Genomic DNA, 12,685 nt, shown 5'->3' on the forward strand with positions numbered 1-12,685 from the left:
TATTCTATTTGTAGTAATTGTGAATATGAGTTCATTCATTATTTGGCTCTATGGTTGTCTATTGTGGGTATATAGGAATGCTTGATTTTTGTACATTGATTTTGTATCCTGAGACTTTGCTGGAGTTGCTGATCAGCTTAAGGAGCTTTTGGGCTGAGATGATTGGGTGTTCTATATATAGGATCATGTTATCTGCAAACAGACAATTTGACATCCTCTTTTCCTAATCGAATACCCTTTATTTCTTTCTCCTGCCTGATTGCCCTGGCCAGAACTTCCAACACTGTGTTGAATAGGAGTGGTGAGAGAGGGCATCCTTGTCTTGTGCCCCATTTTCAAAGGGAATGCTTCCAGCTTTTGCCCATTCAGGTATGATATTGGCTGTAGGTTTGTCATAAATAGCTCTTATTATTTTGAGATATGTCCCATCAATACCTAGTTTATTCAGAATTTTTAACATGAAGAGATGTTGAATTTTATTGAAGGCCCTTTTCTGCCTCTATCGAGATAATCAAGTGGTTTTTGTCATTGGTCCTGTTTATGTGATGGATTATGTTTACTGATTTGCCTATGTTGAAACAGCCTTGCATTCCAGGGATGAAGCCAACTTGATTGTGGTGGATAAGCTTTTTGATGTGCTGCTGGATTTGGTTTGCCTGTATTTTTTTGAGGATTTTTGCGTCAATGTTCATCAGGAATATTGGCTTGAATGTTTCTCTTTTTTTGTTTTGTTTCTGCAAGGTTTGGTGTCAGGATGATGCCGGCCTCATAAAATGAGTTAGGGAGGAGTCCCTTCTTTTCAAGTGTTTGGAATAGTTTCAGAAAGGTACCAGTTCCTCTCTGTGCCTCTGGTAAATTTGGTTACGTATCCATCTGGTCCTGGGCCCGTTTTTGGTTGGTAGGCTATTAATTACTGCCTCAATTTCAGAAATTGTTATTGGTCTATTCAAGGATTCATCTTCTTCCTGGTTTAGTCTTGGGAGGGTGTACGTGTCCAGGAATTTATCCATTTCTTCTAGATTTTCTAGTTTATTTGAATAGAGGTGTTTATAGTATTCTCTGATGGTAGTTTGTATTTCTGTGATGTCAATGGTGATATCCCCTTTATCATTTTTTATTACATCTATTTGATTCTTCTCTCTCTTCTACTTTATTAGTCTAGCTTGTGGTCTATTTTATTTTTTTCAAAAAACCAGCTCCTGTATTCATTGATTTTTTTGAAGGTTTGTTTTGTCTCTCTCTCCTTCAATTCTGCTCTGATCTTATTTCTTGTCTTCTGCTAACTTTTGGATTTATTTGCTCTTGCTTCTCTAGTTCTTTTAGTAGTGATGTCAGGGTGTCTATTTGAGATCTTTCTAGCTTTCTGATATGGGCATATAGTGCTGTAAATTTCCCTCTTAACATTGCTTTAGCTGCATCCTAGGAATTCTGGTACATTGTCTCTTTGTACTCATTGGTTTCAAAGAACTTTTTGATTTCTGCCTCCATTTCGTTATTTACCCAGAAGTCATTCAGGAGGTTAATTTCCATGTAGTGTGATTTTGAGTGAGTTTCTAAATCCTGAGTTCTAATTTGGATTTTTTCTTCTTTTGGCTATTATGAATAATGTTGCTATGAATACTCATGTACAAGTTTTCATATAGACATATGTTTTCATTTCTCTTTGGGATTCATCTAGAAGTGAAGTTGCTGGATCATATGGCAACTTGATGTTTAACTTTCTGAGAAGTAGCCAAACTGTTTTCCAGTAGCTGCATCATTTCACATTCCTACCAGCAACATATGAGGGTTCCAAGTTCTCCACATCCTTGCTAACATTTGTTATTTGTTTAAAAACATTATTGCCATCCTTGTGGGTGTGGAGTAGTGTCTCATGGTTTTGATTTGCATTTTTTTTTTTTTTTTTTTTTTTTGAGACGGAGTCTCGCTCTGTCGCTCAGGCTGGAGTGCAGTGGTGCGATCTCAGCTCACTGCAAGCTCCGCCTCCCGGGTTCACGCCATTCTCCTGCCTCAGCCTCCCGAGTAGCTGGGACTACAGGCGCCCACAACCGCGCCCGGCTAATTTTTTGTATTTTTAGTAGAGACGGGGTTTCACCGTGGTCTCGATCTCCTGACCTTGTGATCCGCCCGCCTCGGCCTCCCAAAGCGCTGGGATTACAGGCGTGAGCCACCGCGCCCGGCTGATTTGCATTTCTTAATGGCAAATGATGTTGAGTATCTTTTCATGTGCTTATTGGCTATTTATGTATCTTTTTTGGAAAACTGTCTATTCAAATCATTTGATCATTTTAACATTAGGTTTTTTTTTTAGTTTTTTTATTATTGAGTTGTAATTTTTTAAATATATTCTTAATACAAGTCTCTTATCAGCTTTAGAAATATTTTCTGCCATCTTGTGGATTGACTTCCCACTTTCTTGCGAATATTTTTTAGCAAAATTATTTTATTGTTCAATATAACAATTTGTTAGTCAATAAACATTCCAAAATGTACTGTGATAAAACAGAACAGCAATGATACCTCTATGTGTAGCTTCATGTTACCCTTAGGAGTTTACAGTGGGATAGCAGAGGGGAGAGTATTGCTTCATGTGCATGCTCATTTGCAGAATGTTCAGATGTTTAACTAAAGTATGAGCCTTCTATTTGTCTTACATTTCCCTGGACTTCATAGTTGAAACAGAGAATATTTTGGAACTGGTGGTAGTTTTTCACTTATAGGAATTAAAACTCTTAAGCAAATATAGGAAGGAAAAGAGGCTACTGCGAACGATGCAGGCAATTCCCTTTGTGGATATGCAATTGAACATGAGGCACATGGACAAAAAGCAAAAAATGCTGAGCTCATTGCAAATGTTCAATAAATGACAGCTGGGTGAATAAATGAATCAATGAGAGTGTGTGAGGTGAATGTCTTGGCATCCTAGGTTTCTACTTTCTGCAACATCATGACCTTGATTGTGCCTATCTAGGTCACTGTGTACTGTCTAAGGTTTGTGTATACTTGGGGAAGAAAACATATTTCTAAGGCAACCTGGATTATCATAAATAAGTAAATTGCCCAACAATTATGCAGAATGAAAACTTTATTTTCTGAAAACTTCATTCTGGGCACTTAAAATTTTTGCCCTTTTATAAAATGAGCTGCTTAGTAGTTAATGCAAATTAAAGACTTGCTTGATGTTCAATATCTAGAAATGGCACAATTTAGGACAACCTAGGAGCAAGATGCTTAAAGCTGGTATATGGTCTACGTGAGGTCTCATAGCTATTTTGGAGACAAACTAGTGACACTGGTGCAGTTGGGGTGACAGTGACTGAGATTATGTTAATTAGAGGGATCAACCAATTATTTTCTGTGCATATTCTTAAGCATGATGCTTTCAATGAACAAAACCTTCACTGGTAATAAATAAGGAAAGTGGACCCAGTGCATTACGTTTTGTCTTAGTCCATTTGGACTGCTATTACAAAATACCATAGTCTGGGTGGCTTATAAACAACAAAAAATTATTTCTCCCTAGTTCTAGAGGCTGGGAAGTTCAAGATCAAGGTGCCATCATGACTGGGTTCTGCTGAAGGCCCTTTTCTGGGTTGCAGACTGATGACTTTTTGCTGTGTCCTCACATGGTAGAAAGGGCAAGGCAGCTCTCTGAGGTCTCTCTTTTTTTTTTTTTTTTTTTTTTTTTTTGAGACAGAGTCTCGCTTTGTTGCCCAGGCTGGAGTGCAGTGGTGCAATCTGAGCTCACTGCAAGCTCTGCCTCCCGGGTTCACACCATTCTCCTGCCTCAGCCTCCTGAGTAGTTGGGATTACAGGTGTCTGCCACCACATTCGGCTAATTTTTTGTATTTTTTAGTAGAGAAGGGATTTCACTGTCTTAGCCAGGATAGTCTCAATCTCCTGACCTCATGATTCGCCCACCTCAGCCTCCCAAAGTGCTGGGATTGCAGGTGTGAGCTATTGTGCCCAACCTCTGAAGCCTCTTTTTTTTTTTTTTTTTAAATAACTGTTTTAATAATAATTTTAAATTGAGAATTAAAAAATTATATCTATTTATGGTATACAATGCGGTGTTTTCATGTATGTATACATTGTGGAACGGTTAAACCAAGCTATTAACATATGAATCACCTCACATGCTTATCATTTTCTTGTTGCAAGAACATTTAAAATCTACACTTAGCAATTTTTACGTGTACATTATTATTAACTATAGTCACTGTGCTGTATAATAGATCTCCAGAACTTAATTCCTCCTAAGTGAAACTTCGTGCCCTTCAATCAACATTTCCCCATTCCACACCCCCCTCTCCAGCTCCTGGCAACCACTGTTTTACTCTCTGCTTTTATGAGTTTGACTTTTTTAGATTCCACACAAAGGTGAGATCATGCAGTGTTTTCCTTTCTGTGTCTTGTTTATTTCACTTAGCATAATGTCTTTCAGGTCTATCTATATTATAACAAATGACAGGTTTCCCTTCTTTTTAAAGGCTGAATAGTATTCCATTGTGTGTGTGTATATATATACATATATCACATTTTCTTTATCCATTCATCCATTCATGGACATTTAGGTTGAGTCCATATCTTGGCTATTGTGAATAATGCTGCAGTCAATGTGAGAGTGCAGATATCTCTTTGATATCCTGGTTTAATTTCCTTTGGATGAATAGCCAGAAGTGGGATTGCTGGATAATATAGGAGTTCCATATTTAATTTTTGGGGGGAACTTTCTTAATGTTTTCCATAATGGCTGTACTAATTTATGTTTCCACCAACAGTATACAAGGGTTTTCTTTTTCCATAAACTTTCTAACATTTGTTATCTTTTGTGTTTTTGATAATAGACTGAGTCCTCTTAATGGCACTAATCCCATTCATGAAGACTCTGTCTTCATGACCTAATTACCTCCCAAAGGCCCCACCTTTTAAGACCATCGCGTTGATCATTAGGCTTCAACATATGAATTTTGGAGACAGACACAACAGGGCATAGCAATTCATTTCTTGAATCTTTTATGTTCTGTAGCAAATGCCCCTTGGAACATAGGATTCACAGAATAGCACCTTATAAACGTCTCTTATAAAAATCATCTCTTCTAGCGAATCTTAGTTGACACATGCTTATGATACTGAAATACGTTGAGACATTGATGTTACAATGTAACAATAATTGTCTTTTGGGGGTTTGGTATCCTTCTGAAACTGATATGAGCAAAATGAATAACAGGGTGATACTTATTTGCCTTTAAGGTCATTTCTCACATTGGGAGGCCGAGACGGGCGGATCACGAGGTCAGGAGATCGAGATCATCCTGGCTAACATGGTGAAACCCCGTCTCTACTAAAAAATACAAAAAACTAGCCGGGCGAGGTGGCAGGTGCCTGTAGTCCCAGCTACTTGGGAGGCTGAGGCAGGAGAATGGCGTAAACCCGGGAGGGGGAGCTTGCAGCGAGCTGAGATCCGGCCACTGCACTCCAGCCTGGGCGACAGAGCGAGACTCCGTCTCAAAAAAAAAAAAAAAAAAAAAAAAAGATAATTTCTTACCACTTTTCTCAAAACATGAGATTGCATTCGATACAGGTCATGGTTCTATTGATTGCTTGATCATAGACCAAGCTAGGATAAGGGTGCAATGTGATCATTAGCCATCTAACCAGTCGATGGCATTCCTGAGCATGCCTATTGCAGAACAAAACAATTCTAGCTCTTAATTCTGTAGGAGCTTTGCTCTGAAAATACCTTGGGACAGAAAGACATGAGGCCAAGACTAAGATAAAAATTGAGGAAGTAATGGGCCTTTGGGGCAAATTAAAGTGGCCTTGCCAATGAACTGAATTCGTCTTTCCCTGATTTTAATGGGTCCTGAAGAACTGCTGCAGTGGTGTTTGTTGTTGTTGTATTAAACCAGAGCCATTAAGATATCAGGCCAATAAAATGTCACCTAATTAATTTGCCTGGATGTGGCTATGAACTTATTTGAAATCAAATAAAGAATTATTGCATTGAACTGAATTGTGTACATTAGGAGATTTAAAATGTTATTACAAAAATATCTTTTATTATGTATAGTTTGTTGCATAATGGTTTTCAATTTATCGCATTAGCCTTCTTTTTTGTGATTGCAGGAAAGAGGCATGCCAGTTAAGAAAGGCATAGCTTTTAATCTTTCAACTGAAAATTTGAATTGAAACCTACACATTTTTCAATTGAAACCTTCAGATTTTGGAACTGTTTACTGCGAAATAGTCATAGTGTTATAGTTGTATTTAGATGTGTATGAAAACACATGTGAATATTAGCTGCATTATTCAATACTATTAAGGAAATAGTCTTTTTTTCTTCTCAGGTAATGTGGGATAAAATTTAGTGCTGCATATAAACAAATCAGAATGGTAGCAGAAAAAGGCTTGGAGTTCATGGTTAATTTATTCTTGAAAATTGTTTTTTCCCCCATTTTCAATTGAGGTAAAGATAATATAAAGTGAAATGCTCGGATGTTACATGTACCATTTGATCTTCTTTGATGAATGCATATCAATAAACAGAACATTTCCATCTTGGAAAATTCCTTTCACCCTTTCCCAGTCAACCTCCTCAGGAGCAAAAACTGATTTCTATCCCCAAAGATTAGTTTTGCTTATTCTAGAATTCATGTACTCTAGCTGGAATCATACAGATATACTTTTTTGTGTGTGTTTGCTTATTTCATTTAGCATAATAGTTTCATAATGTTTCCTTTTTTTTTTTTTGAGATAGATTCTCGCTGTTACCCAGCGTTGAGTGCAGTGGCATGATCTCAGTTCACTGCAACCTCCACCTACCTCCTGGGTTCAGGCGATTCTCATGCTTCAGCCTCCCAAGTAGCTGGGATTACAGGCATGTACCACCACATCCAGATAATTTTTGTATTTTTAGGAGAGACAGGGTTTCACCATGTTGGCCAGGCTGGTCTTGAATTCCTGGCCTCAAGTAATCCACCTGCCTCAGCCTCCCAAAATGCTGGGATTACAGGTGTGAGCAACTGCACACGGCTTACCCATGTTTTAATGCATGTCAGTAATTCATGCCATTTCATTGCTGAGAAGTATCCCATTATATGAGTGTACCACAGTTGTTTGTAAAAAGTACATTTACTTGGCGATGATCATCTGTTCAAAAACTCAAAATCTCAAAAACTCTTTCCAGTTTTTGGCTATTAATAAAGCTGCTGTGAACATTCATGTACAAGTGATTTTGTGCATATATGCTTCCATTTCTCTTGGGTAAATAGGAGTGGAACGGTTAGAAGGAAAATATGAGTGCTGGATCATCGGGTAAATTTATGCTAAACATTTTAAGAAAATGGCAAATGATTTTTTTAAGTTGTTGTAGCATTTTATACTTCACTCGGAATGCATGAGAGTTCCAGTTGCTCCATGTCCTTTTCAACATTTGGCACTTTTTCTTTTTTCATTTTAGCCAATCTAGTGAGCATGTAGTGATATCTCATTATGGTTTTAACTTGAATTTCTCTGATGACAAATGATATTGAACACTTTTTCTACAAATTATTGGTCATGCAACATTTACATATCTTTTTTGTGAAGTGTTTAAGTGTTTTAATTTTTAAATTGGGTTGTTTGTCTTTTTGTTAGGTGATACAGATGTTCGGTGTATATTCTGCTTTAAATACTTTGTCAGTTTTATGTATTATGAACATTGTCTCCCACAGACATGGTTTTGTATTTATTTCTTGATGGTGTTTTGTGAAGAGCAAAAATTTTTAGGTTTTAGATATAATTTTGATAAATTATAAAATAAATTCTTTTTCTATTATGATTTGTAGTTTCTGTGTACTTGCCAAGAAACCTGTGCCTACCCCAAGCTTTTAAAGTTCTCCTCCTATATTTTCTTCTAATAGCTTTATTGTTGTAGTGTTTGTATATGAGTCTATTATCAATCTTTGATTTGGAGTATGGTGTGTAGTAGGTATCAAAATTGTTTTATTCCAAAGGGAAATTCAGTTGTTCTGTACCATTTATTAAAGCAGGGTTCCTTTACCATTGATTAGCTGTACTGCTTTTACTAAAACGAAGGCTCTATTTCTGTACTAGCTATCCAGTTCCATTTATCTCCTTTTTCCAGTGCTATTTTTCTCTTGATTACAGTTGCTTTATAAGAAGTCTTAAAGTCAGATAGCATAAGTTCTACATTTTTATTTTTTTCCCACTAAGAAGAATTTTAGCTATTTTCATCCTTTGCCTCTTCAGATAAATTTTAAAATTATCTCACCAATTAAAAAAACTTCTATAGATTTTGTTATTTCATTGAATCTGAAGATAAGTTTGGGGAGAACTAATGTTAATATTGAGTCTTCTGATTCATGAACATAGTATATATTCATTTATTTAGGTTTTCTCTAGTTTCTGTCAATGATGTTTTGTAGTTTTTAGTATAGAAATCTTTTACATTATTTGCTAAGTATGTTTCTAAATAGTTGATGCTTTTGATGCTATTGTAAAATTTAAAATTTCATTTATTTATTTATTTTGAGAGGAAGTCTCACTCTGTCCAGGCTGGAGTACAGTGGTTTGATCTTGGTTCACTGTAACCTCCGCCTCGTGGGTTAAAGCTTTCTCCTGCCTCAGCCTCCTTAGTAGCTGGGAGTACAGGCATGTGTCACCATACCCAGCTAATTTTTGTATTTTTATTAGAGATGGGGTTTCATTATGTTGGCCACGCTGGTCTCAAACTCCTGACCTCAAGACCTGCCCACTTTGGCTTCCCAAAGTGCTGGGATTACAGGCATGAGCTACTGTGCCCAGCTTAAAATTTCATTTTCAAATGGTTAATTACTAGTATATAAGTAAATAAATGTAGTTATTTTTGGATAGTGACTTTATGTTCTGCGACATTACTAAATTTGCTTATTACTTTTAGTAGTATTCTTGTAAATTCTTTAGAATTTTTGTCAAACACAATCATGTCATTGAAAATAAAGACAGTTTATATCTATCTTCTGAATCTTTCTGCCTGTTTTTTTTTTTTTTTTTCTTACCTTATTGCTCTATCTGGGACCTGTAGTTCAATATTGAATAGATGGGTTGAGAGCAGAGATCCTTGCCTTGTTTGATCTAAGGAAAAAAATTATTACTTTAGTGTTACATATAATATTACCTATAGGCTCTACTTAGATGCTGCAATGGTTTGAATGTTTATGTTTCTTCAAAATTTATGTTGAAACTTAATCCCTAATGCAATAGTATTAAGAGGTGGAGTCTTTGGGGGAAGTGATTAAGTCATGAGACTTCATGAATGGATTTTTACCCTTATTAAAGGGCTTGAGGGAACTACCTATGCCCTTTTGCTATGTGAGGAGAGAAAGTATATCCCCTGCACAGGATGCAGCAACCAGGTACCACATTGGAAGCAGATAACAGGCCCTCACCAAACACCAAACCTTCTTATTTAAATTAGAATTAGAAGAAATTGATTTTATATCTTTATTTTATTATTATTATTACTTTTTTGACACAGAGTCTCACTCTGTCACCCAGGCTGGAGTGCAGTGGCACAATCTCTGCTCCCTGCCACTTCTGCCTCCCAGGTTCAGGCAATTCTCTGCCTCCGGAGTAGCTGGGATTACAGGTACCCACCACCAAGCCCGGCTAATTTTTTGTATTTTTAGTAGAGATGGGGTTTCACCATCTTGGCCAGGCTGCTCTTAAATTCCTGACATCGTGATCTACCTGCCTCAGCCTCCCAAAGTGCTGGAATTATAGACGTGAGCCACTGTGTCCAACCTATATCTTTATTCTTTTAAAAAGCATAGACATTTAAAGCTATAAATTTCCCTCCAAGAAGTAGTTTTGCTGTATCCTAAAAATTTTAACATATTCTGTTTTCACTGAGTTCAAAATATTTTCTAATTTCTTTTGTGCTTTATTTTTGAGCCATGGGTTACTTATTAGTGTATTTTAAATTTCCAAACATTTGGGAGATTTTCTAGATTTCTCATTGATTTCTAATTTCATACCATTATAATCAGAGGACATATTCTGTATAATTTCAAACCTTTTAAATTTATTGAGGCCTGTTTTGTGGCCCATTACATGGTCTATTTTGGTGACTGTTTCATGTGCATTCTGTTCTTCTTGAATGCAGTGTTCCATAAATACTAGTTAGGGCAATTTAATTGGTAATATTGTTTGATATTCTGTATCTTTACTGATTTCTTTTTGGTTCACTAGTTCTTCCTATTAACAGGAGAGAGATACTAAGTTTTCCAACTATGAATGAGAACTTATCTATGGTTTCTTTTAGTTTTACCATTTTTTTTGCCTTGTATTTTTGGGAGCTTTAATATTAAATACAAGCACATTTAGTAGTTTTGTATTACTTTGATTAATTAGCCCTTTTGTTAGGTCTTTCTGTCTCTGATAGTATTTATCTTAAATACCCATCTGAGTCCTTACTTCTTATTTACATGGCCACATTAGCTTTAGTATGCATAGTCATGGGAGGGTAAATAGTTTTTCTCCTTTTAAAATTTCAACCTATGTATATATTTATTTTGAAATTGTGCTTACTATAAAAAACATAATTGGGTCTTGCATTTTATCCAGTCTGACCATCTCTGTCTTTTAATTGTAATAATTAGTACATTTACATTTAATACAATTGTTGACAAGTTTGGTTTCTATTTGTCCTATCTGCTTTTTTATTTCTCTCTTCCTCCTTTTCTGCCATTTTTTGGGTGAATCAAATACTTTTTAGTGTTCCATTTAGTACCTCATTTTTATTTGTATCTCTTTATATTAACTTAATAGTCTTGTAAATAGTTTTCAGAAAGAATTTATCATAGACATTATTTTAAAATTTATTCTGGATTTTTTCATACCTTTTTTTGGGTGCTGCCACTTTCCTTCTTCTTTTTCTTTTGTATGTCAAGCTTGAGACCACATAAAGCATTGTCTGCAACAAAGACTCCAACAAGTTCTCCTTGCATCCCAAGATATCATGTCTTTTCAGTTTCAAAATGTGTATTCCCACTAAGGAAAGAAAAGAAGGGCTGACTTTGTGGGATAGAAATATGGAGGTGGAAACAGAGCAACAATAAATGAGAAATGGAGACTTTGCTATTTCTTCAGACTTATTTGCTGAGAAAAGTAAACCTTATCAGCAGTTTTCTGTAGTGGAACACTATTACACTGTTTGTGGCACTGTAAACTAGTTCAACCATTGTGGAAAACAGTGTGGCGATTCCTCAAGGATCTAGAACTAGAAATACCATTTGACCCAGCCATCCCATTACTGGGTATATACCCAAAGGATTATAAGTCATGCTGCTATAAAGACACATGAATATGAATGTTTACTGCAGCACTATTCACAATAGCAAAGACTTGGAATCAACCCAAATGTCCATCAGTGACAGACTGGATTAAGAAAATGTGGCACATATACACCATGGAATACTATGTAGTCATAAAAAAGGATGAGTTCTGGCCTTTGTAGGGACATGGATGCAGCTGGAAACCATCATTCTCAGCAAACTATCACAAAAACAGAAAACCAAATACCACATGTTCTCACTCATAGGTGGGAATTGAACAAGGAGATCACTTGGACACAGGAAGGGTAACATCACACACCAGGTCCTATTGTGGGGAGGGGGGAGTGGGGAGGGATAGTATTAGGAGATATAACTAATGTAAATGACGAGTTAATGGGTACAGCACACCAACATGGCACATGTATACATATGTAACAAACCTGCGTGTTGTGCACATGTACCCTAGAACTTAAAGTATATAATAAAAAAGGAAAAAAAAACAGAAATAACTTCATATAGAGCTGTGCTCAAATGTAGAATTTTCTGCCTTTTAACTAGCTGACTTTGGGCAAGTTACTTCACTTCTTTGATCTTTACTTTTCTACCACTTAACAGACATTTATTGTTTATTGAGTTGAGACTTGAAATTTACTTTTTTTTAAAATTTATTTATTATTATTATACTTTAAGTTGTAGGGTACATGTGCCTAATGTGCAGGTTTGTTACATATGTATACTTGTGCCATATTGGTGTGCCGCACCCATCAACTCGTCATTTACATCAGGTATAACTCCCAATGCAATCCCTCCCCCCTCCCCCCTCCCCATGATAGGCCCCGGTGTGTGATGTTCCCCTCCCTGAGTCCAAGTGATCTCATTGTTCAGTTCCCACCTATGAGTGAGAACATGCGGTGTTTGGTTTTCTGTTCTTGTGATAGTTTGCTAAGAATGATGGTTTCCAGCTGCATCCATGTCCCTACAAAGGACACAAACTCATCCTTTTTGATGGCTGCATAGTATTCCATGGTGTATATGTGCCACATTTTCTTAATCCAATCTGTCACTGATGGACATTTGGGTTGATTCCAAGTCTTTGCTATTGTGAATAGTGCTGCAATAAACATACGTGTGCATGTGTCTTTATAGCAGCGAAATTTACTCTTAAAATAAGAAGAACCTAATGTTTTCAGTTATATTATTATCAAGACAAAAAAAGCAAAACAACAAAAAACACTTAGTGATATAACCTTGTAAAAAATCTATTAAGGTTTAATCAAACTATTTTAATTTTTTTCCAAAGTATCAAGCTGAAAATTCAACAAGAAGCTGGGGCCTTTCATCTCCATATATTTTTCTTAATTTTTTTT

At 36.2% G+C, this 12,685-nt stretch overlaps 1 long non-coding RNA gene across 2 annotated transcripts in view; it reads right to left on the reverse strand.

Annotated features, from left to right (window-relative positions):
* LOC105467202 (uncharacterized) overlaps positions 1 to 12,685 on the reverse strand; it is an 82,197-nt gene that overhangs the window by 65,457 nt on the left and 4,055 nt on the right. For both annotated transcript variants that reach the window (XR_011624694.1, XR_011624693.1), the window contains exons 3-4: positions 10,884 to 11,034; positions 9,042 to 9,117 (exon numbers count right to left, since the gene is read on the reverse strand). This is a non-coding gene — a long non-coding RNA (uncharacterized lncRNA). The remainder of the gene's footprint in view (positions 1 to 9,041; positions 9,118 to 10,883; positions 11,035 to 12,685) is intronic.

This window comes from Macaca nemestrina, chromosome 6, assembly GCF_043159975.1.
Source record: "Macaca nemestrina isolate mMacNem1 chromosome 6, mMacNem.hap1, whole genome shotgun sequence".
Classification (NCBI taxonomy): domain Eukaryota; kingdom Metazoa; phylum Chordata; class Mammalia; order Primates; family Cercopithecidae; genus Macaca; species Macaca nemestrina.